General features: G+C 33.5%; 3 long non-coding RNA genes across 3 annotated transcripts; 2 read left to right on the top strand and 1 right to left on the bottom strand.

Annotated features, from left to right (window-relative positions):
• On the top strand, positions 1-26,024 carry LOC126741343 (uncharacterized). Its single transcript, XR_007662172.1, has 3 exons — positions 1-118; positions 2,286-2,454; positions 25,254-26,024. It is a non-coding gene; the product is annotated as an uncharacterized LOC126741343 (long non-coding RNA).
• LOC126741340 (uncharacterized) lies at positions 14,058-16,235 on the top strand. The gene is made up of 3 exons (XR_007662169.1): positions 14,058-15,880; positions 15,935-16,076; positions 16,137-16,235. It is a non-coding gene; the product is annotated as an uncharacterized LOC126741340 (long non-coding RNA).
• Positions 24,567-27,063, bottom strand: LOC126741342 (uncharacterized). Its single transcript, XR_007662171.1, has 3 exons — positions 26,026-27,063; positions 25,001-25,160; positions 24,567-24,945 (listed from the first exon to the last, which is right to left on the bottom strand). It is a non-coding gene; the product is annotated as an uncharacterized LOC126741342 (long non-coding RNA).
• Positions 27,064-27,296: the final 233 nt, after the last annotated feature.

The raw sequence follows: 27,296 nt of genomic DNA, 5'->3' as shown, positions 1-27,296 counted from the left end.
ATAGATTTAAATTTACCATGAAATTATCTGAATATTCCAAATTGGGTATCAAATAGTGGCCTCAAATAAAATAAATTACTAAAATCTAGACACTCTAGGTGAAAATATTAAACTAAAGGTAAGTAGAATTTATTATTTTTAACCAGACCATCAGACTCAGGATGTGGGAGGGTTGTGCGAGTCTTATTGATTCCAAACAACTGGCATTCTTGTTAGAATACTTGTGACTTCCTTAAAGTTCCTCCTTGTACTGTATCTTGGTGTGTTCCTAAATATATCTGTCTAGAGACACCAAATCGGAATATCCATTTCTGGAACAGTACTTCAGCTGGTTAGTAGCACTTCAGTGGTTGCTTCTTGGTTTAAATTGAGATAAACCTTAGGCCACTTACTACCGTAAACAGCCAGTAAAACCTTTCTCTCACTTTTGTGAAGATCTTACTAATTCCAGAGTTTCCCCCGCCATCATCATTGCATGGAGAGCTTCAAGAACTTCGCGAATCATTTCAATGAAGGACTATCAGAATGTATTTTCTTTTCCACCTACGCTCTTTTAGAATCTTTTAAGCAATCCGTCTTATGTAACCAACAAACTTCATTAAGCCCAGTGATTCGGGACTATACTAGCTGCGTTCTACTCGTCAGGACTGAAAAGCAATTATCTCTGGCTGTTGTTTTAATTCTTTTTTAAGACAATCTTGACATGTCTGGATGTTTCGATACAACGTCGTCTGGATAAAGCCTCGGCATTTTGGTGATGTTCGCTTTTCCTATGTTCTAATGTATAGTGATATTCTTGTAGTTGTTAAAGCCACCTTGATATTTCTTCGTCGTTGTTTTTGAACTGAAACAACCGTTTTAGAGAAGCATGGTCAGTCCTAAGAATTATGTATGGAAATGTTCGACAGCTTTTATTGTTGTTAATAGCTTTGGCCTTGTCGTAAAATAGTTTCTTTTTGGCTTTGAAAGCGCTTAACTGAAATAAGCTATCATTTGCTCGCCATCTTCATGTACTTGTAAAAGAACGGTTCCAATTCTAGCATTGCTTGTATCGGTATTCAAAATAAAAGTCCTTCTAGAAATCGCACACCTTAAAATTAGAGATGTGCACAGTATTCTTTTTAGCCCCTGAAACGCTTTGTCACAGTCTGCTAGATATAGTATCATCTACCACCATCTCACATTCACAGCTGCATATTTTTTACCCGTACTACCAAGGATGTGGCAGCCGGTCTATTATTCTTATATAGCAACCAACCAGCTTCCGCTCCATCAATTTGACTAGTGGGAGTTTTTCTGGTTCCTTGGGTCTGTCAAAGGCTTGACAATTTTCACATCGGAATGGTCTCTAGGTTTTCTACCCCAAAATGTAGCTCCTAAAGCTTTTCTAGGAGGTCTCCGGGATTCTGATTTGTTTTATCTGGGTGTGCCTTCTAATTTATTGAAAGGCTGAGATTTCATCATCTTCAACAGATTGCTGTATCCTTGATTTTAATTGGGCCTGGTATACTTATTGTAGACTTATTGGGCTTCGACGAATCTCATGCACCAGTACGTCAAAATTAGGCTGATCCTTAGGACATGCTATTTTTAGTATTTTTGTAGCTTCTCCCCTCAGGCAAAGCTTAAGCTTAATTGCTTTTTCTCGTTTTCAAACGGAATTTCGCTAGTAATGGCCTCGATTTGATTGAAGTCGGTACTTCATGCTTCTTTACTGTCGAAATTTGGTAACTTCACTTTCATCATTGTTTGTATTCCAGGATAGGGATTTATTTCGAGTTCTTGTATCTTTTTTTATACTTGCCCCAATTCTTCCTCAACTATTGCTTTATCAGTTGTTTCTGTTTTATCTCTAGGTCTCCAACTTCTCCAAGTTGTAAATCTCGGACTTTTGGTTTTTTGCCCTATTCATCTTGCTTTTTTTCAAGGTCATTCTTTAAAGTCAGTAACTCTTCTTTCATGGTCTTTATATTCTTGTTTTATTTTCTGCCTTCCTTTTCATTTTTATTTTTCAGGTCATCTTTTATGGTCTTAATAATAATCTTCATTTTCTTTGTCAGGTCGGCTTTAATTTTTTTAAATAAATCTTCCGGTTTATTGTCTCGTTCCTATTATTCTTCTTTCTGTTTTCTGACTTTAACACTTTTATATCAGGAACACACTCTTTTCATTGACAATATTAAAACTTCCACCTAACTCGCGTTAACTGGCATTTCTTTCCAAAGTAAACAACAAAACTGATTAAAATGTCACGAAACGCGGTCCCTTTTAAAGGCCATTTTTAGGTTGTTTTTGCCGATGGAGACCATTAATTTCAGAAGATTGACAGTCAATGCAAGCAGATATACAAAATCTGAAAAAATTACATTACCAGAATTTACGATAAAATAACGTAAATTAAGATCCAGATAGAACCAAAATGAACCAAAATGAACTACTAAAAACTAGATATAGGTAAAACTATTAAACTAAACGTCAGTAGAACCTTAAGCAAACTTAACTAACAAACTTAAACTATAAAATAAGGAGTACACAGTAACAGTACAAAAACTGTGCAAATAATTAACGTATTTACATTTTCATATCACTATTTATGTCTATATACAGGGCGAGTTATTAATATTGCACGAAAATTTAAAAGCTTTTGTTCTTGGGTCAAAACATTTAAAAAACTTTCTATAAACCTATGTCCGCAAATGCTTATAAAATTCCGAAAATAATAAAGTGCGGCAAGTGTTCAAAAAAATATGGAAAACTTTCACTTATTTTATGTTGTCAAAGAAAATCATATCTATGCATCGATCGTACATCATAAAGAATGCAAGAAAGAAAAAAAGTCGATTGTTTTGAGGTCGATCGAAAGGTCAAAATTTAAATGCACTTTAAGTTTTTGTTATTGATATTGTTGTATTTTTGTAATCGTTTCCAGTAAATAAAATATTAAATTGTTAAATGCTAGTAGGTGACCCATACCTGTATTGAAGTTTATAGTGACTTTTTTATATTTTGTTTTTTAAGATTTTTTAAAATTTTCATTTCAGATTGTTTTTAAAATTTTCATTTCAAATAAATTAAAGTAACAGAGAAATGTGTGATATGCATTTTGTATGGTATGGTATTGCGATCGACAATGCCTACGAAGCAAGGCGTATTTAGAAAGAAAGATTCCCGATTCGTACTATGCCACAAAGACAAATGCTTATTTGCCTCCATCAATGACTCGGTGAAAATCGGAGTTTCAAGAAATCGGCCGCTAACATTGAACGATCTCGTACAGTTGCAACTGAAGAAAAGGAAGAGGCAGAGGTAAACCAAATTAAGGAGGACCCTACAAGATGTACAACAAAGATTGCTACAATACTAAATATTAGTCAGTCGACAGTCTTCAGAATAGTGAAGTGGGAACTGTTATATCCGTACCATTTACAGCGAGTGCAAGTACATACTTTTACCAAGTGATTTTCCTCAAAGACTCGCATTTTGTCGTTGGCTACAATAAAAAATAGCAGAAAATCCTCAGTTCATATTAAGAATACTATTCACGGATAAAACAAATTTCTCAAAAAACGCAATTATGAATTTTCACAATAATTACACATGGGCATACAAAAATCCGCACGGAATTATTAAAAATCCAGCAACATTTTCGGTTAATGTATGGATGAGAATTATTGGAGATAATTTGACCAGTCCATTTTCTTTTCCAGAACGATAAACTTAAGGTGCTTATCGACATTTTCTGGAAGAAGAACTGCATTATTCGAAGAAGTCACGATGGTGCTCCAACGCACGTCACAACCGTGACCACCGCGATCTCCCGACTTAAACTCATTAGACTTTTCCCTTAGGGTTACCTAAAATAATTAGTTTATACTACTCCGATTGAAAATTGAAAAGTTAAGAAATAGGATAGTGGCAAGTTGCGTAACAATTCGAAATACAGCAGACATTTTTGTACGACTGTGACAGTATAAATAAAATGGCTGTTTTCCGTATTTAAAAACTCAAAATGTAATACGTGGCACCCTTTAGTAGTGACATCAAAACTATAAAAATATTTAAATTTCGCACCTTAGAAAACCTCTCCTATACCTAATTTCATAATAAAGTTTTACTTGTTTACTTTCAAATTATTTAGAAAAATTAAAGGTGAAATTGAAATTTCTACGCCCTGTATCTCCAAAGGGCAGTATTTTCGGACCTAGTTTTATAGGAAGCTTTTTCAATATTTTGACCCAAGGAATATGCCCTTAAATTTTCGTGCAATAATAATGACTCACCCTGCATTGTAATGTATGTTGTTAATCTAATACGATGGATGTAAAAGATTGTTGTTTTTTTTTTTTAACAGCTTTGATCTTTAATGAGACAGAAAAAAAATGTATAGCAGAGAAATGTGTTAACATGAGAGCTGAAGAAAAAATAAGCATTGTTACTTTTACTGTTGCCTCTTTCCTTCATTCGTCATATTTTCGAATGGGGCCTCAGTATAGAGCCATTATTTTCCAATTAAATTTTCTTATATATTTTTTTAAAGAATATTTTTATTTTTAAAAAAGTAAGTTAAATAGTATAAAATAATTTTTAAGCACTTTTCATCGAGCTTGACTCCTATTCCCTTAAAACATGCTAGGAGATAAGACTTAGAGGATCGAGAATTGGGTATGGACTTTCGATCCGCGACTAATATTGAACAATTTTAAGCTGGCCTATAAAAGGAATTTATAAGGTGCAGCTATTATTTTAGCAACGTTGTCATATTTTTTTTTGAATATGGAAATCTTCGATTCTGGAAGATTCAAGAAGTTAAAATGAATAATACAATTACATGTCATTCCATTACACTTACAATCCTTAAAATCTTTAACTCTGAAATATTAAATCAAAACGACAACAAAAATATATTCTGCAATTTAAATAATGTAAAACCATTATAATATAATGTATATAATATTTTTTTGAATTTATCACATTTCATAATATGAATCACTTCATAATATTTATCATTTTTCATATTATGAAATGTGATAAATTCAAAAAAATAGTTAAAAATCAATACTATTGGCAACATGTTAAAATTCAGATCCAAGGAATGTTATAGTCTAGCAAGTCGATCTGAAACAGCGGCAAGAATGTGGGCCAAAATATTCGACGTTGACATGTTTAACCTCAAAACAGGGTGTCCATCTATAAACTGACACATTTTAACTGCTTATAAGTCGAGAACGAAAAATGACAATAATGTACGGTTTTCACAGAACTTCATCAATATTTTAAAAGTTTTTTTTGACAGTGTTGCCAAGTTTCAAAATTTACCTGAAATAGGAGGAAAAAAATTGATGATTTTCAAAGGCCGATTTCTCAAAAATTTTAAATGTAACACCCTGTACTTTTTAATTTCACATTAAAGCCTGTTAAATCCCCTTTCCGAAAATGTATAAATTGTCTTAAATTCATTATTTTTTTTACAGAGCTAATTTTAGTAAATGACACCTTTTTGAAAATTTTCCTAGAATACATATTCGGTGATTGTCGATTGATGAACATTTTCTGATAATTGCCTATGTATCGCTTTAGCATGATCATAATTAAATAATTTGCACTATTGCCATGTCTATAAAAAGTATTTATTCTATGTATTAAATTAAAACTATTTATAACAATTTTAACAACAAACAATTGAAGAAATTAATTTTAATTTATAACTAATAAATTAGCTGCTGAATATGACCCCGATTTTGCTCGGAACACAAATGTAGACGGAGAAATAAGTTGCCGAAGGCGTTTTGTAGCATTCGCGGTGTAATTTGGTTAAAAACGTTTACTATGTTGTTACGCAGTTCATCCAAATTTCTTAGGGTTGGATTGTAGCAACGTCTTTTACATATCCCCATATACAAGAATCTGGAATGGTTATATTGGGAGACTAAGGTGCCCACTCGATTGGACCTGCTCGCCCTATCCATCTGTTTCCAAAAGTAATATCTAACGAATCCCTTGCGACCCTGGGAAAGTGTGGTGGTGCACCGTCTTGCTGGAAGTAGACCGTGTCTAAAATTCCATCCTGCTGAAGTTGAGGATAAAAAAATGTTTCCAACATATCGGTGTAATTGTTTCCATTCACTGTTGCTTCTTGAAAAAAAATGGCCCATAAATTTTAAATTTCGATACTGCACACCAAACGTTCAGCTTAGGAGAATCTCTTTCAAATTTGTTATACACTCAGGGATTTTCATTTCCCCAAATTCGGCAGTTATGCTTATTTACTCGACCACTAATGTGAAATGTTGCCTCATCAGACATTATTAAATTGGTATCCGGCTCATTTCTAAAAAGATCTAGTAGTGTTTTGCACATTAAATATCTTTTTTCGAGGGCGCGATTTTCTATTTTTTGGAAAGTTTGAATTTTGTAGGGTTTAAACTTAATTATAAAAAAAATAATGAATTTAAGACAATTTATACATTTTCGAAAAGGGGATTTAACAGGCTTTAACGTGAAATTAAAAAGTACAGGGTGTTACACTTAAAATTTTTGAGAAATCGACCTTTGAAAATCATCATTTTTTTTCCTCCTATTTCAGGTAAATTTTGAAAATTGGCAACACTGTCAAAAGAAATTTTAAAAATATTGATGAAGTTCTGTGAAAACCGCACATTGTTGTCATTTTTCGTTCTCGACTTATAAGCAGTTAAAATGTGCCAGTTTATAAATGGACACCCTGTATAAGATTTTTTACAATCACAAGATATAGAGGGTAAAATGTTAAGAATTATAATCTAAATAGTTATTCCATTTTGGCTTTAATACGCAATTGTTTTACCATTAAATATGGTACAGATAATTGTTTGTCCAAAAAATCGATCATGTTTAGTAAATCTGGCAACATTACGTTCCACCTTTACATTCCTACTTCTACTCCTCTACTTCTTGTATAATAGGGGTCAGCCATTATGAACCTGAACGCTTGTGATTGGTTTCCCTCGCCACACGTGTTTTTGTTATGAATTATTTCGACAGTTCATTGGACAGCGTCTTTGTCACCTGTACAATCAATCATTGCTGCCGTTTCAAAACATTGATTACTATTGAAGGGTGGACAGTGGCGTAGGTTTTATCGTTGATTTTTGGATTCCCTTTATTTTAATTATTATTCTAATATTTAATTTTTTAGTTTGTTTTATTATTGTCTACATATATACGAATAATAACATTTATTATAATGAATAAATTCACTGAGGGTAAGGTCCTTCATAGCAAACGAGGAAAGTGATAGCAAACGTTTACAGGTAAGTTATAATAATTTATTTAAAAAAAAGTGAAATACATTGTGCCTCTTAAAAAAAAATAGTAGTTTATATTATATTTTATTGCTTTTTGTATACCAACTATGCATTCAAAATGTTGTTATTAGGATTTGCGATGAAGAAGCTGCAATTAATTCGATGAAATTGCCTCTTAAGCGTAAGCTTGATCGCGTTTCCCTTTATACCGGAGTTTCCGTATCATCTGTGAAAAAAATTCACAAGGAAGATGAAGAAAGGCTACAAAATAACTCTGATGAAATGTTAGCCAGTCCAGGGAAAAAACGGCCACGGAAAACTGTCGTCGAAAAAGATGACAGTTTTCATTTTCAAATAGTTAGGCATTGTATCTCCAGACTTTACCTGGAATATAAAGTGGTTCCGACAACTAGAAAGTTGTTAAGAAAATTTAAAGAAGAGGCAAATTTTTCTTATTCCAGGGAAACGCTTCGGCTTTTATTAAAGTCAAATGGCTTTTTTTGGCGTAAGTGTCAAAATAAGAGGAAAATCTTAATGGAGAGGCCTAATATCTTTCCTGGAGATACAAATATCTTCGCGAAATACGAAAATATCGTGAAGAAGGCCGAAACATTATTTACTTGGACGAAACTTGGGTGGATAACGATTTGACGTTCAAGAAATGTTGGCAGAGCGATACGGTTACTGGTGTTTTAAAAAATATTAGTTCAACGGGTAAGCATACAATACAAAACAGTGTGTATAAGTTACAGTCATATATTTTTTCACGGGCAAGGACCCGTTAAATTTGAGAAATATATATATTTTAAATGATATTTTAGGTCGGCTAATAATTGTTCATGCAGGTTCCGAAAAGGGTTTTGTGGACAATGCCTGTTTAAAATTTAAAGCCGGAAGGTGATTACCATGGCCAAATGAATAGGGAAAATTTTACTAGATGGCTCAAGGAAAAACTTCTCCCAAATATACCTGCCAATTCGGTAATAGTGTTAGACAATGCTCCTTATCATTCGGTGCAGGAGGAAAAAAACCCCAACAAAATCCTCTTTAAAAAGAGATATAATCGCCTGGTTAACTAAGAAAGGTAATTATAACAACTTAATTAAGCCTTTTGAACTGATAAATTTTAAATTTTAAATATATAAATGTACCTACATAATATGTACATACACGGTGAGCTAATGAAAACTTTCCACCCCAGTTTCTTCAGATATTTTCGTTTAAAAAAAATTTTTGATGATCGTTTTTTGACTTCAGGCGAACAAATTTATTTGGTATTTTCAATCCCTTAACCTCTAACCTCTAACCCTCCATGCGGGGATGACTATCAACCCCAAAATCTTAAATAGGAAGGGGTGTCGAGTGATACCCTTACCATTTAAGATTTTGGAGTTAATAGTAACCCCTGCGTGGGGTTAAAGTTAAGGGGTTAAAAATACCAAATAAATTTGTCCCTTGCAGTCTAATATCGATTTTTTTTTAAGAAAATGGCTGAAAAAAATGGGGTGAAATAAGGTTTATCCTGTATATTATTATGTATTACATATACTATATGTTACACGATGCAAGTGCCAGAAAATTTGATCTTTTCGATTTGGTTTTACGCCACAAACCACCTGGTGACCAAAAAAATTATATTACAACCTTAAAGGAGGTTACTGAGGATGCTATATCCTCGATTTCCAAAAATGATTGGCAGAAATTTTGCCAGCATGTCAGAACTGTGGAGGAAAAATTTTGGGAAACTGACCAAATCGTGGAAGAAATCGATCCCCTTGTCATCACAATAGGAAATGAGGACAGTGACACTAATGGCAGTAGTAGTGAAGACGATAGTGAATACGAGGCTGAAGGTAAAGAAGGTTCGCTTATTTCACCAGTGAAAATAAAAACATGTTTAAGTGAAGTGTGTGAGACTTAAAAAAAACATTAATATAAATAACAGTAAACGAAAAATTAGGTAAGTTCCATCCAAATTCCAAAAAGAGTGAAAATTTCGCATAAAAAAACATAAAAATTCCCGTTCTTAGTTTAACCGAACTTTTATCATTGCCAAAACGCTTATGCTGTTCGTTTTTTATAATCTATACCAGGTGGCTCATTTTAGTCGACGTTTGACTTTTGTTTTGTTTTTTTTAATGACCTTCAAAATACACGTACTTTTGCAGTGACGCGGCCCCCTGTGACCTTAGCAACTTTTGTTTAAACTTTGTTTTCAAAATTCGGCTTAGCAACAGAGATATTTGCATGCGACCCTGTATACAGGGTGTTCCCCAATCAAGGTCACAGGCTATAACTTTTTTATTTTTAGGTATATTTTTTTTTTAATATATTTTTAATAGCTATAGGATCACTACTCAAAATTACTTAAAAAAACTACCTCCGACAAATTCATTTTTGGGGGATGTATTTGTTGGGGGTAGTTTTTTTAAGTAATTTTGGGTAGTGGTCCTATAGCTATTAAATTTTTTGTTTAATTTTTATAGTTAAAAATAAAAAAGTTATTAATAAAAAGTTAAAAATGTAAAAGTTATGCCTGTGACGTTGATTATGGGACAGCCTGTATACCAAAAAAAAAGAACTTATTTCTAAAACCATAAAACATACAAATGAATAATTAATTAGGAAAATTTATTTTGATAAATTTTAAAATTATTTTCCTTAAATCGAATTTAAATAGCTTCACATAATACCACACGCCACTGTCCATTTTATGAATGAAGTCGGCCATGTTGTCTCCACTATTGCATTCCCCTTACCTCAGGCCGAAGTGTTTCAGATCCGTCTGCAACAATGTAACGCGCGTGGTCTGGCCACTCTCGCATTTTTGTGATTGGTTGATTTGTGAGCAAGCGGACATTTTGGACGGAGGTTTCCAATGGCAACGGCCACAGTTGGGGCGCGTCATCACATCGTTAGACGGTGAACAGCGGCGGCACTCTTTTTAAGCAGAAGTTGGTTTAGATAGCGCGTGTTAAATAATTTGTTTTTTTTTTATGGTTATCATGTTTGTTATTTTTCTTGTTTTTTGTTGATGTTAATGTTTTATTGTTGATGTTATATTCGTTGTTATCCTCGTTGTGTGCTAAAAAATTTTAAGATTTTTCATTTAAAGATTAAAATGAATAATCATTTAAAAGGAAAGCATTTGAATGGTCAGGCAATAGAAGTAATCGCAAATGTCTATAGAGTTTGCGATGAAGAGGCTTCTATAAATTGTTTTAAATTACCGTTAAAACGGAAATTAAGCCGAGCTTCCATGTACACTGGGGTTAGTGAAAGTTCGATAAAAAGAATTAGAAAAGAAGATGAACAGCGTAATATAAATAATCCCAATAGAATGTTACTATCTTCCGGTAACCACCGCATCCGCTCATCTGTTCTCACGAATTTTGAAGTAGACGTTGGTGTGATTAGCAGAATAGTACAAAAATTTTATGTAGAGCTAAAACAAGTCCCAACTTTAAAAAAAATTAAAAATCAACTAAATGCCGATGGTGCCCATTTTCCTTTCTCTACAGAAACACTTCGAAAAATTTTAAAGGCTAATGGATTTTTTTGGCGAAAATGTCAAAATGAAAGGAAAATATTAATGAAAAAACCCCACATTTTGCATTGGAGGTACAAATATATCCATGCTATTAGGAAATATCGCCAAGAGAACCACAATATTATTTATATGGATGAAACGTGGGTGGAGAATGATCTGACCGTAGGAAAATGTTGGCAAAGTTCTTATATATTTGGAGTTCCGAGTAACATTAGTTCAACTGGTAAGTTGGTGAACATAACTTTAATAATGATGAAAAAATAACTTTGTGATGCTAAAATATGTTTATTTTATACATTTATTTACAGGGCGTCTTATGTACAGGGTGGCCAAATAAGAATGCGAGGTACTGTATCTGGGAAACTATTCATCGTAGAAGCTTGATTTCTATTTATGGGGGCGATTAAAGGACATTGTATTTCAGACTCAGCCTACGACTAGAAAAGATATGAAAAACCGCATTCGTAATGCAATACATACCATACCGAGAGCCAAAATTGAAGCTGCAGTTCTATCTACCCATGAGAGGCTTCAGCAATGCATAGAGCGTGATGGTCAGCATTTCGAGCATTTACGGGGGCATTAAAACCCTTTCTTTTTAAAATCGGTCCTTTATAGCGCCACAACTTACATTATAAAAGAAATTCGAAATAAATTATTCTGTAGTTTTTATAAATATTAAGGGATTTCCATATAAAATTTTCTTTGGCCTAAATTTTAGGTTAGGATGAAGATATTAAGATGCGGTTTTCGCAAGCATATTTAGGCGTCATTAAGCTATTTCTTTGTATTAAAAAAAAATTATACCATTGCATTTAAGTTTTTTGAGAAAATTAGTCATTTGTGTCAGAAAGCCGAAAAAAGCCCTCTAGCGGCAAGATGTAAAACTAAAAAAAAAACATGAAATATAATCATATTCGTAGCTTAATAATAGCTCTTTTTAACTAGCCCAAGTTTGATAAAATCGGCTAAGGCGTTTTTAGTATACAGAGTGTGTTTTAAGCCAACTTTTGAACACCCCCCACCACTTTATTTTTAGAGATACAGCAAAACTATTCAAATAAAAAAGGTTTGGATTAGTCTCTACTTTATTAATCAGCTATTTTTTTGTTAGGTTAACTCAGCAAAATTTACAGAAACATCAGTTTTCTAGATTCAAGATTGCAGTTACGCCCCCTAGCGGCCATTTTAGAAACTTGAAAATATTTTCCAGGTCATTCTCTTAGCCATTTTAGTAATAAATTTTTTTATCGCAAGCTTCTCCGATGAATAGTTTCCCAGATACAGTACCTCGCATTCTTATTTGGCCACCCTGTACATGCGGGATCAAACAATGGATTTTTGGAAAATGCTTCTTTAGTATTTAAAGCGGGACAAACCTCTGGTGATTATCATGGCCAAATGAACCAAACTAATTTTACCAAATGGCTTACAGAAACGCTGCTACCTAATACACCTGCAAACAGCATAATCGTTTTAGATAATGCCCCATATCACTCGGTGCACAAAGACAAGACCCCTACGAAATCTTCGCTTAAGCAGCATATGATTGATTGGTTATCTAAAAAAGGTAAATATCTTTAGTTACCTATTGCATACTGTACAAAATACATATTATAATGATGTATTGCATACGCATGCGCATTTCTAAATATTGCTTCTAAGATATTTTAATTTTCGGTTGAAGTTTTACGTATAGAAATTAATTCAGACTTTATTTTTACTCGCTTTTCTGAAAAATTACCAAAAATTGTTTAAGAGAAAGAGGTTCGGTTATTTCTTAATTATTTAACTCATGCAGAGTAGTATAAAACTAGTTCGGCAGTCATAATTTTATTTTATTTTGTACAAAAATTGTTTTTTTTAGGAATAACTCATGATCCGTCGGCAAGAAAATATGAGCTTTATGATTTGGTACAAATTCATAAGCCTCCTCATGACCAAAAAAAAATATGTCATTGATAATATAATACGGCAACATGGGCATACGCCGTTAAGGACACCACCATATATGTGTGAGCTTAAGCCAATTGAACTGGCTTGGGCTCAAGTTAAGCGCCATATGCGATGTCGAAATACCTCTGGAGACCTGAGCCTCATTAAATTAAGGGAAGTATTGGATGATGCGATAAATTCTGTCACCCGTTCGGATTGGGAAAAATGTTGCCAACACGTTATCCACATCGAGGAGAAATATTGGCAGACAGACTATATGATGGAGGAAATTGAACCATTAGTAATAGCTTAAGACAATGCTGATGAAATAAGTGATAGCGACCTTGAAACTGATAATGATACTGATGGTAGTGACAGTGAAACTGAATGATAAAAACAGCATATTTTGTATATTAGATATATATATTTTTAGGGTCAAATTAAAGTTTAATTTCACTTAATTCTGCGTTAATACATTTTTTTAAATAAAATATTTAAATATTATAATTAGTAAAATATCTTTCTTTTTGATCTAACATTATTTTAAATTTGTCTCTATTTTTAAAAACTGTATCCCACAAATAACGAAACTGTAAGAAAATCATTACTTTATGAATTATTTAAAGGATAGGCTTGTAACTCGTAAATAGCTTCGGCTTTTTTTAGATTTTTTAGATTTCGGGTGTTTGGAAGGTCGATGCAAACTCTTGGAGAGGTGATAGGGCAGCTCATTTAGAGTCTTTTAAACCAAAAATACCTTAGTACAAAGTCTTATTGTTTTCGAGATATTTGAGACTTGCATATGAAGTATTTGATCATAAATAATTAATTAAATAAAAACACTCGAAAACCGTAAGACTTTTTACTAAGGTATTTTCGCGTTAAAAAACTCTAAATGACCTCGCATATTATATCTCCAGGACAATGCATCGACCTTGCAAACACCCTGTATATGATCAAAAATAACAATCGAAAATCTCAAATATCTCGAACACAGTAAGACTTTGCACTTAGGTTTATTTGTTTTAAAGACTCCAAATGACCTGCTCACATCACATCTTTAAGACTTTGCATCGACCTTCCAAACACCTTGTATAAAATATACGCTTTGTTAAATTATGCATGTAATAATTTATTAACATCAATTTGTATGAAAAATCTATAAAGCAAAAGTAATTTACATCTATTATTTTGTTCGTTTAAAATCATATCGCACGACACTGAACACACGCGGAACGAGCGGAGTTACCTCCCGTTTCACCTACGCCCCGCAGCTCATTTAATATTTGTCAAGCTCTAGTCTGCGTAACCACCAATTGGCCGGGTTCTTGGGTTCTGTATATACAAATGATTTTCCGTGGGCCACCAGTTGCCCAAATTATTTATATAATTTGAGCAACTCAAATTATATAAATAATGTCTTTTTTAGGAACAATCGAATAATCCCTAAATGTGATGAATGGATATATGGTGCTACAAATTTTATTGTTTTGAATATTGAGTTGTTACACTTAATCAAATAAATTTAAAAAACCTACAAAACCGAATATCAAGATTCACAGTAAATCTTTCTTGGCATGAATTTTTTGGTTCTCTGGCATGAATTAACATTGTCTTTTATTTTAAACTATCTGGCTGTCTCAATAACAGAAAAAAAAACACAAATTGGTTATTCGAAACGTCGCCTATTAACTACGAACTAACGAAAATAGATTAAAAATAATAATAATTTTGAGTTCTAAGTTAATTTCTTCGATAGTGGACCATTTTATTTCGCAACACCCAAAAAAGAAGATAATAATAAAAAAGCGAGAATACCCAGAGATATGAAAATATAAGGCTTGATCTCCTTCCCGTCGCTTTTAGAGGTACCTCTTTACTTGCCGCCAACATCCACAGTAGCACTCCTGAATTCCACAATTTTGTTACATTTATAGATTTTAGGTTGTAGTTCGATCGTGTGATTTTAATGGCTGTAAATATGGCTCAACAAACGACCGGCGACTCTCTGTCTGTTGCCCAAAAATATCTGAGTTGCGCTACTTAGTACTTTACTTGCGCGCTGGGAGACGCCACTAAAAAGCACCCGATTCCCGCCGGTGATCGTGTATGTTCGGAGAAAAATTTGGTCGTTTGACGTGAATGACAAGAATAACGACACGAATGTTCCCGCTTTTTTTGCGTTTGTTGGTTGTTTAATGTTTACTTTCGTAAAAAAGCTCCAACTAATTTGATTGATTATTGCGATTATATTTAACTTTCCTGTGTTTCTTTGTGAAATATTGACCATATTGTTGCTTATAGTGTTTTAAAATAATACTTGAAAAGCTGTATTAATTCCAATTCAGCGATTTTAGCTGTAAAGATGGACGGCCCTACTCAAAACCATCAGAATCAGGACCAAACTATCAACAAAAATATGTGCCACTTATGCAGAAAAATGTTTTCTCCCATTTCAGCTAAGAACAAACATATTAAGGTTATTCATAAGCAGCAGCTCCCAGATAACCCAAAGTCACACATTTCTTGTCCCTTATGCAAAGAGACTAAGTATTCTTGTGAGACTTATCAAAAACTTTAAGCTCATTTACAGGTAAGTCATGATATCAAAATAGAGTCCTCAACTTTCCATTTTTCCAGCGAAGAAAGATTTGAGCAATAGTTAAGAGAGCATAAAATAAGCACAAACTATGCACTTGTTCGCACAAGGAAAATTGAAGACAAGATTGAAAAAGTATATTGTTGCAATCGAAGCAATTTTAGAGGTAAATTTGTAGCAATTTCAATTCAAGCAAAGTATTTATTACATACTGTACATATTCATTGTACTATTTAGTGAAAGATTGCTAAACATGTACTTAATGTGTAGCTGTTTCTAGGATTTCAAAGCAAATGTAGTAAGAGAACAATAAAATGTAGTGGTTCCATTAAAATGAATGGTGTATGTCCTTCTCGTTTAAATGTCAAGATTTATGGTGCAGGTAACATTATATAGTCCTTTAGGGTATCCACATAACGGGCCTGGATGATCACCAGAAGCATGGCTGTAAGCCTTATTTTTGTATTGTCTTTATGGTGTGTGAGCAAAGGAAGGGAAGCGATTCTGTTTTAGGTGAACTCCTTGGGGAATGTTCTTCCAATAATATTGAAGCTAGCCATAGTGTAGAAATTGAAACGTTTGTTAATGAGAAGATGACTGAAAATCAACAAGTAGCAGTATGAGGATTGAACAAGCAATCAACAAGAGAAATTGAAATTGAGAGAGTATCAAACTTTTTATGATCTTTAAATGATGAAACTTATGACAAGTAAGTTATCTTTTTATAAAATTATATAAGATGTATTAACATATACCTGTAAATGTCTAGGTGCATGAGACAACTGACATCAATGATGGAACAGGTAAATAAGACAAATACAGGTAAACGAAAAATGGACAAACAAGTTTACTTTCCATCAAAGAAGAAGGAGCAGTAAATAAAAATAATAAATTGTATATTTTTTCTATTTTAACTATATTTTTTTATATAATAGTAGGTATATTTTTATAGTTTTAAGTATATATGTATATGTTGATTTTAATTTTTTATGTAAGTTTTAGGCAAATATTTGAAAAAATATTACCTCATAAGTTTCTTGCAGTTTCTTCTTATGAGTATTAATCGAAACTGCAAATTATAAATTAATATTTTAGCATAAAATAATTAAGTTTCTTTTCAACTCAGTCATATACTTATCTTTGCAGCATTTATAAAATAAAACTTTTAATATATGGTACATTTATACAGGGTGAGATTTTTAAAGTGTTACAATGCGATATGTCAAAAACGGCTGCAATTTTTTTTTTGACATTTTGGTGACATTTCAAGTATACCGGGTATATCAAGTATACTTTTTGTGATATTTTTGACATTTGTCCCTTCACCCCCCTAAGAGGGGGGGAGGGTCACTTCCTTATTTTAAATGGAATGACGTGTTTTTTATTTTTAAAGACGAATCTACATAAAATATGAAGTCTGTTTACAAAAAATTTTTAAAATTGCTTTGCTGGTTACGGAATTATGATCAAAAATGTTTTGATTAAATTTAAAAATAATTCGAATATTCTACTACAATAAAAACAAATTATTTCCTACTTTTTAACTATTTATCATCTATGTATTATGCCTAAGGAGCTGTTCGAAGTGACCGCCTTCGACTTCCAAACACTTTCTTATCCTTTCTTGACATGAGTTTCGTAACCGCTGTAACATTGCTGGTGTCACTAATGAACAAGCAAAACGAATCCTGTTCTTCATGTCCTCTGGAGTTGTAGGTGCACTAGCCATTACTTTGTCTTTTATAAATCCCCATAAAAAAAAGTCAAGGGAGGTCAAATCTGGCGAACGAGCAGGCCAGTTGACAGGACCACCTCGACCAATCCACCTGTTTTCAAAAATCTCATTTAAATAAGTACGGGCCTGTATGGCATAATGGGGTGGAGCTCCGTCCTGCTGAAACCATACGTTAGGATTTAAATTTTGGTTTAGTAGACGAGGTAACTGATTTCTTAAAAAATCTGTGTAGACCTGTCCATTTAAATGAACTTGCGGAAAAAATGCGGACCAATAACTCTATCCTCGAAAATACCACACCATACGTTCACAGACCAGGAATGCTGATTTGGTACAGTTCTCATCCAGTGAGGATTATTTGCTGCCCAGTAATGCATGTTGTGCCTGTTTACCTTTTAGAAAAACAAACAACCAAAGCTTGAATATGTTCTAATTTAAATAAGTTAAATCTTACCTGCCCGCAATTATTAAAAGAAACCTCATCAGAAAAAATAACGTTTCTCAAAAAATTGTTATTTTCACGCATTTTTGTTGAAATCCAAGTGCAAAAATTAATGCGATTCTCAAAATCATGTCCGTAAAGCTCTTGATGAAGTGTAATGTGGTAAGGATGAAACTTGTACCGGTGCAGAATTGTTATAATTGATGATTGACTAATTCCAGCATCTAAAGCAAGCCGCCTGGTACTGATTTGAGGATCAATAGCTACTGCTCCTAATACAGCAACTGCCTTATTTTCATCTGTTTGCGTTTTAATCCGATTTCGTCGTTTACTTTTTAGACTACCAGTCATACGATTTCTGGTCTCCAGTCTCTTAAAGGCCATATGAGATTTTGGAATATCCGGAAACCTCTCGGTCCACACAACTGCAGCCTCCCTATAATTTTTTCTGCACTCCCCCAAAATTAACAACATATCTACTTCTACACTGAAATTCGCTTCCATTTTTTTCTTTTTAAACACAATTTACTTGTTAATAACACCTTAAAATTTTTATGTGACACTGCTTGTTATGTTGCCATGGAAATCCTACTGTTACTAGGATTTTCATTTCCATCCATACTAGTAAAATAAACAGTAGGATTTCCATGGCAACCGGCTGTTATTATGGTAAAATATTCGAATTATTTTTAAATTTAATCAAAACATTTTTGATCATAATTCCGTAACCAGCAGAGCAATTTTAAAAATTTTTTGTAAACAGACTTCATATTTTATGTATATTCGTCTTTAAGAATAAAAAACATGTCATTCCATTTAAAATAAGGAAGTGACCCTCCCCTCCTCTTAGGGGGGTGAAGGAACAAATGTCAAAAATATCACAAAAAGTGCCTCCCGGTATACTTGAAATGTCACCAAAATGTCAAAAAAAAATTTGCAGCCGTTTTTGACATATCGCATTGTAACACTTTAAAAAACTCACCCTGTATAACAGTATAACTAATTAAATCCATTGTGTTTTCACTTACCAAAATTACCTCTTTACCTAGGTATAAAAGTTATTTAAAAAAATAGGTACTTAGTTCAAAAATATTAATAACATTTATATATTTAAGATTAAAATTAAAGTACAATACTACAATATTTTATAAATTTTGTTTTCCATTTATTTAGTTTTTTCTAAATATATAATACCCTATTGTTTAGGTTGGGCTTTTCCTTTTGATATGTCCACATATAGAGAACTTAAAAAAATAATAGTTATTTGTATAACAAAAGGGAGCAAAGTGCATAATTTCCTTACGTGGATGAAGTTTGATCCAGCAAAAGTATCCACAGTGAGGAAATGACATTGCTCCTACAGTATTCTAATAATTTTTTCTACTTTCATTCTTATTAATAAGCACGATTTAAGGTAAAAAATAATAAGCAAGATATAGTCAAACAAAAAAATTCAATTAGGCAGGGAAATAAAATTAAAAATTTTCTTATAAGGTAGTAGAGAAATAAATTTTTCAAATAACACTTTCTCAAAAATAAACTATAGTAATTTTAAATAATATCCAAAATCAAATTAATCCATGTCCGCCCAAAGAAATTTTTTTAAATATTTATTCAAAAAAAAAAAATTCAATTTCCATTCCATTGGATCATTCAACCAAACTGCATTTTTTTGATACTTATATGGATAAAATTAGTAATTCAATTTTCTTGTTTGCATCCTTTATTTATATTTAATTTATTTAAAGAATCAATAATTCTTATTACGAGAAACCGCTGCTTCTAGCAGCAAACATTGCTCTTTTGTTGGTTGCCCGCCATTCACATAATATTTAAATATCCGAATGGGACAGTCGGAGATAGCCGAATGGTGACGGGTGTTTTTTCGGAATCGGGTGCTTTTTAGTGGCGTCTCGCGCTGGGCATATACCAGGCGGCCAATGGTAATAAATCTGAGTACCTTTTAGCGCGCTCAATAAATTAATTATTATGAAGTTCAATTTAAATTAGTTGTGTCGGAACATACGATTAAATTGAACTAAAGGGCTTTCGTTTAGCGAAACAAAATTAAGAAATTATTCGTTAAAGTACAAAAAAAAAAGCGCAAAGAAAGATGTCCTTGCGGAACAAACAGTATCTAAGTTACAAAAATATACATAATTAACAAACATAATAAACAAAACATAATAAATATGAGAATCTTAAATGGCATTTTGAAATCAGATCTTTATTCATTGTTCTAATTCAGGTTTGCATCGCTTAAATACTCGTAATGAGATTCCCAGAAATATGTCGTTCCGGATTTAATATTTCACATAAATCCCACTTTAACTGCTAAGACAGTATTGCTAGATTTTAGTGAAAATCTGGCTCCTACATTTCCATCAGATATTAGAATTTTGCTAGTTCTATAAAGTATTGAATTTACATACACTATCGGACAAAAGTAGAGAAAGTTGATAAAATTCCTTATTTTGTAAAAACCTTCAGTATTTAAATTATCATTTCCTAAAAATATTGTCCCTCTTAACAACAACGTTTTTTTCATCACTTTCCACAATCCTTTTGTCAAATGTTTATTTATAGTATAAATCCAAATATTTTAGGTTGGACATAGATAGAGAAATTCACATAAGAATTAATCAAATTTAGTATTTTTGTCGCTTTACGTGAGATCTGCTAATAGTTTTTTAGTTAATATGCCTCGCGGAAGATATTTGTCGGAAGATCTGTTGTAAGCAAGACAATTTATAATTTCAAAACACGAAATACTTTAAAAAACATTAAAAAAAGTTGGCTGCCCGAGAAAAACAACCAAAAAAATTGAAATTATCATAAAAAAATTGACCAGTCTGATTCTCACAAATCGGCAAATGAAATTTTAGGTGAATTGCGTGGTGTTAATTTTAGATCTAAGACCACATACAGAGACGTCTAAGGAAAGCAGGATTATTTCGTAGAAGAGCCGCTAAAAAACCGCTCAGCAGCAGGAAGAACCAGAAGACTTTTCGAAAAAAAATATTTGCATGGACAACCAACGACAAACTTAATTTAATTTATTTGGGTCTGACGGAATATCATGGGTACATCGCCCAGAAGGCAAAAGATTTGATCCAAAGTATACAAAGCCTACTGTAGAGCATGCGTTGCCGTAGGTTGCTTTTCTGGGTACGGTATAGAACCATTACATGTTATTGAGGCTATTATGGATCGATTTGTATATTTTGATATTCTACAGAACGTAATGCTACCATTTGCTGAGGATAATTTACCATCGATCTGAATATATTTGCAGGATTAACGACCCTAAACATAAAGGTAATACAAGAATGGTTTTTAGCAAAACAGATTATGGTTATTATATGGACTTAACTTACCGATCTTAACTCTATCGAAAATCTCTGGGAGGAACTAGACCGGCATATAAGACAACATCAGATCAGCAATAAAAATTATCTAATAATAGTTTTTCAAGAAACCTGGAATTGAAATTTCTATTGGAAAAGGAACCATTATGAAACTTTTGGAATCCATGCCAAGCCGACGTCGCGAGGTTATTGCCAATCAGAGGTACTCTACCCACTATTAAATTTTATTAGTTTAGAAATAACTATTATGTTGAAATATTTAGTAAATTAAAGTATTGTCCCTAGAATATTTTGTTTATTTAAATAAAATCTTTGGTTTTCGTTATGCAGGGTGTCCCGAAAGTAATGGGACATAGAACAACAGGAGATTCCTTACCTCAAAATAATGTGATTGAGGTCAACTTGCCTTATAATAACTTTAATAGTATTTGATTTATCGTTTTTCTCATAGGTCCTGAACCAAATGACTGACATGAAGTTTAGAACATACGAGTCTTTTAAAAAGAAAAATACAATTTCGTGTACAGTTTTCGTGTTTTCGGTAGAGGACGCCCGTTGCGTTGATTCTTACTTTTTAAAATTTTTAAATCCCCTAATTTTTTGCAGCTCTATTGGTTAAAAAAGTAACAAAACAATTTCCTTTTTGAATATTACATAAAAAATATATCCCTTATTAAAGTCGCTAGGAGCAACCATTTTCGAAATAATCGCACTTTTAGGTGTTTATAATATGTCAGTGATTTAAATTTACTAAATTTCTAGCAATGCAATTCTAAATAAAATATAATTAATACCTAAGATTATTGATATTTATGTAAAATTAGAATAGTTACTAAATAAAAAAAATATTACGACTTTTTTGTTAATTCTTATATCATAACCAAATTAAATGATTCAAACAGATATACCAAAAACAATAATAAATAAAGAAACTAACAAATAAGGCTACTATAAAAACTATTTAAAATACCCTCCATTAACCTCAATGCATTTTGAAAAACGTTTAACAAATGGCTGCCGTATTTTAAAAAGAAGATCCCCATTATTTTTTAACATATTTACAGAATTTACAATTTTTACATTTGGTTTATTTAGATTATTTATATGACTATCATAAAGAATTTATTTAAAGATCCCCAAATACAGAAGTCCATGGGGTTTAAGTCTGGACTACGCGCAGGTCAAAGCAAAGGTCCTGCACTGCCAATCGAACGTTCGGGATATTGTTCGTCAAGGTAATTGCGTACCTGTCAAGAAAAATGCCAATCTGGCGCCCAATCTTGCATAAAATACATGTTCTGTCTAACATTTCATAGTATATCTTCTTAAAGACCTCCAAGTCATTTCGTAAAAAATTTCAGTACGAGTCTCGTGGTAGTTCATGGGAGCCTATTATATGGTTTCCAATCATACCACACCAATAAATTTAAATTCATGGTGGAAATGACGACTGACAACTGAATGGGGTTTTCAGTATCCTACATATGACCATTTCTAAAGTTAAATACGCCGCGTCTAGTAAATGTAGCCTCGACTGTGAATAACACTCTGCTAATAATCATTGAATCTGCGTTTTGCATATTTTTAAACTGACGACAAATCTGCATTCTGGCTGGAAAATCTGGTGGGATCCAACACTAAACTGGTGTAAAGTGAAATGGTTGGAGGCCTTGTTTCTGAAGTATAGAGTGACCGACGGGAACCTGACGTTTTTGAAATGAACAGTACACAGTTATTTTGCCCGGAATATTTTATTTTAATACACAAAATTGTTTGTCATGACAGGCCATTTGAAGATAAATATCACTTGTGAAAAATTACGTCAGGTAAGTGGTGTTCATCCTCCTGAATGCAGTTTTCCAGCTTTCGCCAAAAATCGGCCATGACACGAGTCATTAGTTCACCATCAATTTTAGCCACTTCTTCCCTGATTGCCTTTTTCAGTTCTGCCAATGTGCAGGGTCTATGAGAATATACACGTAATTTGAGATACCCCCCACAGAAAAAAGTCACTCAAGTCAAAGTGCTCAAGTCAGGTGACCTCGGAGGCCACGAGATGTTGCCAAAACGGGTAATTAAACTTTCTGGGAATATGCTTCAAAGCACTTGCATGGAAACACGAGCAGTGTGTGCGGTGGCACCATCCTGTTGGAAAAAAATATTTTCCAAATCCAGTTGTAGCCTGCGCAGTTTGGGACGTAAGAAAGTGTTCAGTATGTGGGAGTAATGTTCGGCATTCACTGTAACAGTTGAACCATTCTCGTCCTAAGTAAATAATATGTCCTAAGTAAAAAATAAGTCCCAATGATGCCAAATGGAGTAGTGGCGCACCAAACCGTTACACGCTCTAAATGTAGACGCTTTTCGTGCACGATACGGGGATTCTCAGAGGCCCAGTACCGTAAATTCTGCCTATTAACATCCCCATCCAAATCAAAATGCGCCTCGTCACTCATAATAATGTTCTTACATTTCGCTCATTCTCATTGCCTTCCAAAAGCATTTGCATTCGAAAAGCAAACTCCTGCCACTGCGCATAATCTGTTCTCAAGTTTCTGAGCAACACACATCTTGTAAGGGTGAAATTTAAAGTCTTTCTGTAAAATTGTAGAGATTCACGGCTTATTCTGAGTTTGCGCGCGTGTTTACGTGCAGAGCGCCCAGGGCTACTATTCAGAGCGGCTCTCACACGTTCAATGTCTGGTGTTCTTGCTGTCTTAGTCGGACCTGGTGGCATCTTTTTCACAATAGATCCTTTTGTCCGTAGATTATGAACTCAACTGAGAATCGTGTTGCGGCTTGGAACGGTTCCACGACGCTCACGATTGAAACGCACACGAAAAAGTCGCTGCACGGTAATAATAGATCCGCTATTCTGCACAAATGCGTTATACGCAAACATTCGATGTTCAACCGTCCACCGCTCCATAGTTACTGAAACGGCATCGAATGGCGAGTTTAAAGGCCGATTTACACGATGCCAGTAACTGGCGCCAGTCTCACAGGCTCACTGGCAAGCCAGTTTTTTACTGGCCAAGTGTTGTACCTAAAGTTGTTTACACGATGTCAGTAAGTTCAAGTCAGTTGTGAATTTGTACTGTGTTGTTTTTAAAAATGAATTCGAGAAAAATTGAACTTTTCAAAAAAAGAACAATAAGAACCGTGATTATGTTAGTAAAAGATGAATTGAGTAATATGTTAGATGAAGAATTAAAAAAAAAAGAAGCGACTATGGGTGAGAAAATGGATCAGTGAGAGATCAATAACAGGAGGTTCGGCTTTGTTGTTAAAACAGCTTAGATTAGAAGATCCCTCTGAGTACAGATTGGCGTTACGACTTACAGCCGAAAATTTTGACGAGTTACTTTCTCTCATAAAACATCTCATAGAACTTATTCAGCGTCCAGACACCATAATGAGAGATGCACTACCCGCAAAAATAAAGTTAGAAATAACGTTGACATATTTAGCTACAGGAATGTCTTACCGAAGCATAAGTCACTTTTATCGTGTTTCCAAATCTGCTATATCACAGTTAATACCAGAAGTGTGTCGGGCAATTTTTAGAGCATTAAAACAATTTATAAGGGTAAAGTATATTTGGAATAATTTACATTACATATTTCTCAAAGCAGTCCCTATTATATCACTGGCTTGTGTGCTTTCGTCCAGGCTATCATTGTGATATGAAATTGGGGAAAAATCATCGTTGTAGTGAGAAGCCGAAGAAGAAGTTGTAGTGCCTGTTGGACTGATTTCTGGTGGCGGACAGTATAATGCTGGCTGGTAGCTCGACTGCTGATATTGGACGCTGGTATACGCTTGAGAGGGCATGTTTGATTGCATCGGTTGCTGAATATTAAAATATGTGGAATTAGGTTTCTTGGCTTTTATATCAGCAAGTCTGCATTGAGTTAATATGCTCTGTATTTTTTCTTGAGCAATGATTGCTTGTTCTTCGGATAATTTCTGATAGAGCTGATACACTCTTTCCAAATACGTCATGTTCTGTTTCTTCCATATTTTTATCTATCTATTTTTTAAATCGTCAATTAATGAAGACATTTGTGAGAGTTTGCTGCGCTTACATTTTAGGGATGCTGTAGTAAGTGGCCGTTTTTCTGCGCTTGATTCATTCTCCGCGGGTGATGTTACTGCCAGAGCAACCTGACACCTATTTTTCGAGCTTGGTGAAACTGAACGTTCCATGTCGTTGATAGGGTTTTCTTCGACATTTTCTATGTTATCCTGCAAATAAAAGAACAAAATATATTAACAAAACTGTAATTTCAATAGGTTACAAAAAGAAAAAATATGTAATCATGTTATTTCATTTTTTAGATGCCAAATACAGAAGAGGAATGGAAAACCATTGAGGCGGGCTTTAATACAAAATGGAATTTTCTTTAATACAAAGTGAATTTTTTAAGTATAAAAAAACAAGCAGCATATTGTTAGCTATTGTTGATCACAACTACTGTTTTTCATACATAAACGTTGGCGCAAGTGGCAATGCATCTGATGGTGGTGTTTTTAAAAACTGTTCAATTCACGAGCAACTAGAAAATGGCCTGTTACCTGAAGATGGAGTTATTGTTGGAGATGCAGCATTTCCGCTTAAGACATATTTATTAAAGTCATATCCAGGCGTTAACCTCAGTACAGAAGAAAAAATATTTAATTACAGGCTATCACGTGCCAGACGTATAGTCGAAAACGCTTTTGGGATTTTAGTCAGTAGGTTTCGTATTTTTGAAAAGGCAATACCGACTAACTTGAATAGGGTAGATGCAATCATTTTTGCAACTTGTGCACTACATAACTGGCTAAGAAAAAAATCAAAATCCTATATCACTCCAACTTGTATAGATAGGGAAGATCAAGATGGAAATATTATACCAGGCTTATGGAGGCATGAAATAACTCCCTTAAAAAGTATCTCGAATCAAGGAAGTAATCATTCAGCAAATATTGCTAGAGAAAAAAGAGATAAATATAAGATTTTTTTTATGAACGACGGTAGTGTTTCGTGGCAATTTGGTCACATATAGTATTATAAAAATAGTAAATAATGTTAAACTAAACTTATAAATATACATATTATTTTTCTTACCGTTGTTCTTCGTTTTACTGCCACATTTTTGATAAAGGAATTTAATTCCTCAAACCATGTTACTCTCGGTATATAGACATTTCCTCCAGCGCCAGATCTAGTAGATTTCTCGATTTTATCGACTTCTAAATAGTAAGTATTTCTAATACTTTTTATCTTATTTTTTATGTCCTCAATCGTAATACCTTCTATACCAAATTCGGTCCGAATTTGTTGAAGAGCCGATGTTCGGTTTTGTTTGTTTTTATATTCCTAGCATCGAATATTCCATAGGCATTCATGCTCTCTATACAGTTGAACAAGCTTTAAGTTTTTTCTGCACTAAACTTACGGGCCATTTTTTTAAAAACACCCAGAAATAATTATAAAAAATAAACTAAATAATTCAACTTTCAAGACTGCCTTCCTAAGTATGCTACTGACTGGCGGCAATGTGTTTAGACGCTGCCTAAGCACTGGCGCGGGTGTTGCGGAGCATGGAGGAGAAATCGACTGGCATGAAAAATAGGCGAACCCTCTATTCTCGCCAGTGCAGTCGGCCAGCACTGGACTGGCACAGAATAGTGTCTATACGATACCAGCGCTGGCGTGCTAGTGAGACTGGCGCCAGTTACTGGCATCGTGTAAATCGGCCTTAATGGTTAGTAACTCGGCTCTCTACTCCTCTTACCGGCAGCAGAGTACTAGCCATCCCAAAAACGTCAAGTTCCCGTCGGTCACCCTATTTTACCAACACATGATTTGCTTACACCCGTAGCTACCACTATTCGCCTAGTACTTAACCCGGGATTTTTTGCTACGAGAACTAAAATTTCTCCTTCCTGTTCTTGGGAAATATTTTTTGGGCGAAATAAACCAGTTTCTCCTAGTCTTTCTAACTATGGTTTGGTTGTTGTCTATCTGGAAATATTTCCTGATACCTGCGTCTTGCATGATGTCCATTAAAATTTACTTGCGCGTAAACACAAAGCATATCACGCATCTCCAAATTAGTAAACAAATTATGCCTAGGCATTACTTAAAATTATTAAACTTAAGGGAAAAACTTTTTTACTCATTTCAAAAGTTTTATATGACATTCAAAAAGTTTGACATAAATAATTCAAACACTTGTCTCCAACGCCAACTGCCAAAGACGCAATTTAAATAAAGTAGTAAATAAATATTATTTTAAATTTTTTTTTTGAAAAATGGTGATTATGTCGAAGATGGTTGCTCCTAGGGACTTTAATAAGATATACATTTTTTATGTAAAATTAAAAAAAGGAATT

The sequence above is a fragment of the Anthonomus grandis genome, chromosome 10 (assembly GCF_022605725.1).
Source record: "Anthonomus grandis grandis chromosome 10, icAntGran1.3, whole genome shotgun sequence".
Lineage (NCBI taxonomy): Eukaryota > Metazoa > Arthropoda > Insecta > Coleoptera > Curculionidae > Anthonomus > Anthonomus grandis.
Note: the sequence above shows the minus strand (reverse complement) of the source record. Positions and strands in the feature narration are given on the sequence as shown.